The sequence below is a fragment of the Esox lucius genome, chromosome 7 (genome assembly GCF_011004845.1).
Source record: "Esox lucius isolate fEsoLuc1 chromosome 7, fEsoLuc1.pri, whole genome shotgun sequence".
In the NCBI taxonomy this organism is placed as follows: Eukaryota; Metazoa; Chordata; class Actinopteri; order Esociformes; family Esocidae; genus Esox; species Esox lucius.
In genome coordinates this window covers 28,719,614-28,726,635 of record NC_047575.1, presented here as the reverse complement: position 1 = coordinate 28,726,635, position 7,022 = coordinate 28,719,614, and the positions used below count along the sequence as shown (strand labels likewise).

The following is a 7,022-nucleotide window of genomic DNA, read 5'->3' as shown; positions in this document are numbered from 1 at the left end:
ATGGAGCATATAGAATGGTACATACAAACATAAAACATGTCCAGTAATTATTGTGCATTCTAAAGATCTACATTTACAAAACATTTGCACACTGGCTGAAATGAATGACAGATTGTTGTGGAAAAAGGTAGCAAAAGTACTTGCACTCAGACACAAAATATCTGTGTGCACAAACACATTGCTGAGACTGTTGAATCTGTTGAATGGTCACAATCATGAAACAGATCAGAACCTACAGGTTGCAATAGTACATGCTATTGTTCTCAATGTCAAGGATAGTAGGTAAATGTGGTCACAGAAAGGTGTTTTTGTTGTATTTTTCTGTAGAATGTTAACTATGTCCATAGCAGAGAGTTTATCCAAAGCAGGGTACAAACAAGTTTTCAAGTAAGCATTGAGAAAGTTGTGGTAAAGTTTATTGGATTCAATATTAAACTATTCCTTTTTCAGTTGGAGATTCATCTGATGAATGCAAATTGGTTGTATGAATGCTTGTAAAAGGATATTTCTCTCTGTAGGTGACTTAAAGGGCAGTGTATAATATTATTATTTTCAAAACTCACATAGATGTCTACCTAAATGTATCTTGTTCAAGTCACCTTCTTAACTAAAGTTATAATAACCATTGACACTGTGAAAATAGTCAGGTTCTGGTGCTTTTCCATATGATGGTTGTAGTCAGTATTTCAGACAGATTTACAAAATACATTCAGCTAGATGTTATAATTCATGTGTTTTATAAATATCTGACAATAATATTTGAAGACATTTCAGTTTCATTGAAATAATGTATATTGTCATACATCATTTTTGCGTTACAGAAATTCTAGACTAAATATATCATTTATGTACAACTCCTTTTCCATATAAGTTGGGAGGTTGTTTAAAATGCAAATAAAACAGAATGCAATGATGTGCAAATCATGTATCCCCATATTTAAATGAAAATACCAAAAAGACAACATATCAAATGTTGAAAGAGAGAAATTTTATTGTTTTTGGAAAAACACTTGACCATTTTGAATATGATGCCAGCATCACGTGTCAAAAACTTTGGGACAGGGCCCTGTTTACCACTGTGTTTCCTTATCTCATCGTCTAATAATATTGTGTAAGCTTTCACAGAGTGGTGAACACCTCCCCATCCTCATGTTTGCACTTCTAACAGCCCCATCCTCTATGAAATAATCTTTATTTCCCAATCATGTGAACAGTTGCCAATTTACCTAATAAGGTTTGTGATATTCAACCAAGTTTCGTTTTTTAGCATTACACACCCTTTCCATTCTTTTGGTTCCCCTGTCCCAGCTTTTTTGACACATGTTGCCTGAATCAAATTGAATGCGAGCGTGTATTTCCCAAGAAGCTATAACATTTCTTAATTTCAACATTTGATATGTTGTCTTGGTAATATTTTCTATTGAATATATGGTTTAAATGATTTGCACATCATTGCATTCTGAATTTATTTGCATATTATGCAGCATCACAACATTTTTGAAATAGGGTTATACACATTTTGTATTTTTTCACTCTTGCTAACACCCACATCCTTCCTTGCCCCGACTACCTTTTGGCTTAAAAGCCTATAAGGCCATGTGGCTGACAGTTTATGGTTGAGCAATTAACTTTATTTACATTTCCAACCCACTTAATGGCCTTTGTTCACCAACAGTGCTTTGCCCTTAGGCCTTTTTGACTGCATTAAACGTGCTAGAACACAGCAAACAAACATATTACAGCAAGCAAAATAAATGTGTTAGCATGGACACATACACAGCTTGCAGATTTTAGCAGGCTAATGTGTTGTATAACTTGATACTGTTTGTTGTAGAAGAGATTTGTCAACTGACTTACAATAGGCCCCAGTGATTGCTATTGATAAAATTATCTGCTGTCCCAATGAAAATGAACACAGGTGATTTTAGAAGGGTACTCCTACCTACCCGCTTTCGCCCAATGAAATGCTAGTCCGGTCTTCCCTGGGCTAGCTTAATGAAGAGCCATAATGAGTGACGGTTTTTAAGAGACACATTGGCTGCATATACTGTACTAGGTTGGGTTACTTGCATTTTTTTTATTCAAAGAAACCCTGTGTGACTGTACAGAGGCATATAGCAGATAAACCTTTGTTTAATTGAACAATCAGTCAACACTGCGCTACACCAAACAGTACCAAACTGTAACTGTCCATGGAGAATCACATGAGACTGTTAACCTACCATCTGCTAGTACAAAGACACACACACACACACACACACACACAAGTGCACTTTCATACTCAGAATAAGCTGCTTCGGCTACTGTGTATTAACTGTATGCTAGTCCACACATTGACTCAGTGCTGGTACTCCCTGTATGTAGCAATGTTGTTTTTTATATTATAATTTTCTATGTACTGTACATTCCTTGTGTTACTGTTTACTTTTTTTTTTTTTATTGCTCTCTCACATACAACAATTAGTATAGAATGGGTTTGGGGTAAGTAATGGGGGGTTGGGGTGAAGACTGCATTTTTGGAGAAGTACCCATAAATAATCATTTCACATCAGTCATTTATAACAAAGCAAATATGTTGACTGAGTTATACAAATACACACACAGACACACAGGATTTTATGTGCCTGGTCAACAGAATTTCATTTATTGTACACCCAAATATTTGTTATTTTATAAATATTATTTACACTGGTGTTTTGACAAATAACAATGTGCTTTTACATCAGAGTTAATGGAAGCTCACTGCAGCATCTCCACGTAACTTATCCATGTGGACAACCTCCTTGTGCTTTAAGCTACCTCAAACTTTAAACACATTAAATCAAAGGTAAAACTTTATTCTCCAACCAATTGGATTTATTTAAAATCTACCACGGGCCATGAAACAGAGCTACTTTAAAGCAGTCATCACCGACTCTTATCTGGCAGTAATGCCTCACTGATTCCCAGCACACCTCAACCTAATCAAACAGTCTTTCCATTACATAAGCTACAGGGCTCTAGCTGGGGGGAAAACCTGCCTTGGCATAGGTTCAAGAACACAGCACAGGTCCCACACAAAAGAAAACACACCACAAAACCTGTTGGCAAAAGAAGAGAACTTACCTGTAAAATCTCCCCCATTCCTTTAAATGAGTGAGGGCTATGAGAGCTGGTTATAATGCTTTGCTGTGGACTAGGCCTCTGAATATATGAAAGGCAAGTTTCAGGAAAAGGAGGAAACAAGTCAGGGTTTGGGCTCTTAGTGGTAGTTAACAGCCTTCCTGCCTTGTCTGACAGACTGGTCACATGACAGGTGAACAATAACACCCAGAAACATCCTGCTCTTTTCAAAAACAGCCTGCTGTGAATGGCTTAGATAACTAAAGCTGTCCAGAGAAAAGTCTAATATGGTTACCATTGACCTGCTCTTTCAAACAATTCAGAGTCTCCTTGATTTTATTTGGGAAGGGCCCTTTGTGCATGCAAGTAATTGAAATCTAATGTGACAGTGCTGCTTCCAATTTCAGTAACTCGTCTGTTGTTTTAATTTGTATATCTTGGCCTCAAGTGATTGAGTCTGAGTGAATTCTATCTGCGTATCCAGACATTGCTTAGAACCAAGTGGGAATGATATACAATGTATATCAAGACAATAAAGTAAGTCTAAATACTACATTTTCACTGAAACTTTTTTTATTTTATTTTTCATTTAGAACATACAACCACATAAAGTTGGTGTCAACATTGGTGCAAAATCTTACCATGTGGGATGTAAAATGATAAAAAGTTAATCTTATTTACAGATTATTAGATGCCCAGAGATTAGATGTTGAAACCTTTGACAGGTGGCTCATAAGTGCTTGTTTTCAGTCAACATTAGATTAATGCATTCCTTGTGACACAAATTTTACACACTAAAACGGGTGAAGGTGAACTGAACACCCAAAAACAAATAGATTTCCAAAGTAAACTACTGTATGTTCTGTATCATCATTAAGTTGAATACTTTGGAGTGCAGACTTTATTTTCCCAGTGTGTGTGGGAAACTGCATGAATTATGGCTGATGTAGAGTAGTTAGAACAGTATTTCAGTCAGTCATTTCTCATGGCTTTTAGGATAGGGCTCACAGAGCGTGATTTTTCAATCATACTAGTCCCCCAGTGTTGATGAAATGTTAAGGAAGAATTTTCTGATTTCATGGACGGTTGGGGATAACCTGGGCGCAACCTCATTCTGCATAGCTTGTGGGGGGCTGGCTGGTTTGAAGTGCCTCCTGTAAATGAGAGGCTAACTAGATACTTAAAGCAAATGGTGAACAAGGTTACCAAATCAAGAAAAACTACAGGTCCCAGAAATGTTTTCCACCTCACCACAAGAAGATGTAAATGTTATTCCATTTAAACCTTGCAAGATAAACACAAAATGCCATTCAAAGTATACATTTGTGCATAGAGTTGTATGGTTTGGTTGACAACTGACAACAAAAACGATAATATCTCTGTTCAGCCAAGCCTTATCTTCAAAAATGCAATACAGGTTTTTACTTAAGGTATAAAAAAAGTCACACACACATGAGAAGTTGTATTTGTACTTTGTCCATTTTGTGAAACATCAAGGTTGTGATTTGTTGTGAATTGCCCACATTTTTCCTACCTGTGGGTGTCTGGAGAGGGAGGTTAATAAAGGATCCTTATAGGTTTTTCCTCTTTCTGCTCCAGCTGTTCCTGGAACTTCACGTGAACTCCGGACCAAAAACTCTTCTCTCGTACAATGAAAACACATCCAATTCAGGGAAGCCTTGGAGTGGATTTCTGTACGGTTTGGTCCTGTCAATGTTTTAAAAGTTACTTGTCAAATTTTATTGTCACAGGCGACAAAAGGCAGCCATGTAGTGGTCTAATGTTTCCTTGGTTTCCCCCCAACTCACCCTCTTGTCACTGTGGACAAGTGTGTGAGTGAATGGTTGGCTGTTATCTGGTGGCGGCACGTATGTGAAGCTAGCTACAATAAAGATCAGCTGCATTGATCAAATTTGTTGTTTTGCCTTCAAAACAGAAGTCCCCCTTTGAAAGCATTGTCAAGAGAAAGGAAAACAACTTTGGAATTATGCTCTATTTGGAGTATATAATGCCAAACAATGCTAGAATGTTGTAACATAATATAACATTAAAATACCATAACCCCCCCCCACAGAAAAACTGCTGAAATCTTACCTTGATATGGTAGTCTGCATCATTTAATTGGTGGAATACTAAAATACACTATAAGATTGAAGCTGACGAGTGTAGAAATATGTTTTCATGTTAGCGCTTATTGTTGGATGTTTTTCTTGTAAATGGTACTTGCTATTCCTGGGGTGTGGTAAGTCATTTGCTGTGTTGGACTGTACAGCCTGAGATTTAATTGGAGAAGAGGCAGAGCGGTGGTAGGAAAGAGATAGAAGATTGACACACTAGAATGGTAGCTGTGCCAGAAAATAAGGAGAGGTGGTGCTCTGGATAAGCCCATGACAAAGACATAGAGGGCTATAACTGCCTATCCTCCATGCACCTTAAACCCTTTTGAACACACATACACACCATTACCGTGCACACAGTCCAACAGACAAATGCTCCATGATGCTCACGCCGTTACCGTGCACACAGTCCAACAAACGCTCCATCAAGCTCACACCGTTACCGTGCACACAGTCCAACAGACCAACGCTGCATCAAGCTCACGCCATTACCGTGCACACAGTCCAACCGGCAAACGCTCCATCAAGCTCACACTGTTATACACACAAATGCAGCATACACATAAACACAATTTACACTGGTACAATCTTCACTTTCATCTTGTTTTATTTTATACCATGTTTACTTGATTTTGTTTGTATTTGTACAATAGCGATTGTACTAAATATTTGTACTAGAGTTACTAGTTAACCAACTGCATTGTTTTAGAAGAATGACCTGCAAAAAGGGCTAGGTTTCTAATATATTACATTATTCCTTATTTTCTATCCCTTCATAATAATTTCAATGTGGTACTTTTATTTTGAAGGCAAAACGCTTAGTCCACTATTGTGATTAATTCTTATTGTGGCTATCTTTACACAGGTGCTGTCTTCTCTTCCCCCACTCACCAGAGAAATTAATGAGCCCACGTGTGCTATGCTCTCCATGGCAAACAGCAGCCTCTCTCTGGTCTTTCAGACATTGGAGAGTGACAAGGCTGTATTGCAAGTCCTGTGGCATGATACATTCTTATTTACAGAGATGACTAAGGGGCAGTAAGAATGAATTGGATAACTCAGGGACAGAACAACTGGTTTTATTCACATTGTAAGCTTGGGGTTTAAATGCGGGAACCTTTATTTTACTGGACTAACACTCCTGACCACAAGGCTGTTCTTCAGCCCCTACGTTTACACAGACTGTATGTATAATGTGGGCACAAACAATAAATATGTTTAATGTCCAAATACTTTCAGGCATTAAATACAAGCATCGTCTTTAACACCAATAAGATGATAGAAGTTTTTGTGCTAAAATCTCCTGGTAGTTGATGGCATACATGTTGCTATGTATACAATGTTCTGATTGCTTTTGGAAGTAAAACAGCCCAAAATCACTGATTTACCACCCTATTTCACAGTGGTCATTAGTTGTTTTTTTTGCATGACCAATGGATCCCTTTGAACCAAACCCATCTCTGGAGTTTTTGCCAAAATGTTAGACCATAGCACCTGGTTCCAGTCAAATTCCAATTACATTTAACAAATTAAACATGCTTATGTTTGTGGTTTGTGGACAACAGTGGCTTTCTTCTGGCAACTCTTCCAAATAACTTGTTGTTAGAAAGCCCATGGACAGGGTAAAACATTTCAAACTGAGCTGCTATGAACCATCACATCTTTGTAAGTACATCTTTGTTGATAAAGCAAGCTTGTACATTGGCCAGTGAGCTACTGTCCAAACTGTAGTGCACGAAAAATGAAGATATCCATTGTGACGTTGACAAGATACCATGACCAAATGGTGAAGACAGGATTGGT

General features: G+C 37.7%; 1 protein-coding gene across 2 annotated transcripts in view; it reads right to left on the bottom strand.

The window, feature by feature from the left end:
* Positions 1–4,945, bottom strand: part of doc2b (double C2-like domains, beta) — an 88,571-nt gene extending 83,626 nt beyond the window's left edge. For both annotated transcript variants that reach the window (XM_020048581.1, XM_020048582.1), the window contains exon 1: positions 4,637–4,945. The gene's annotated coding sequence lies outside the window, so the exon portion shown is untranslated. The remainder of the gene's footprint in view (positions 1–4,636) is intronic.
* Between the last annotated feature and the right edge of the window lie 2,077 nt (positions 4,946–7,022).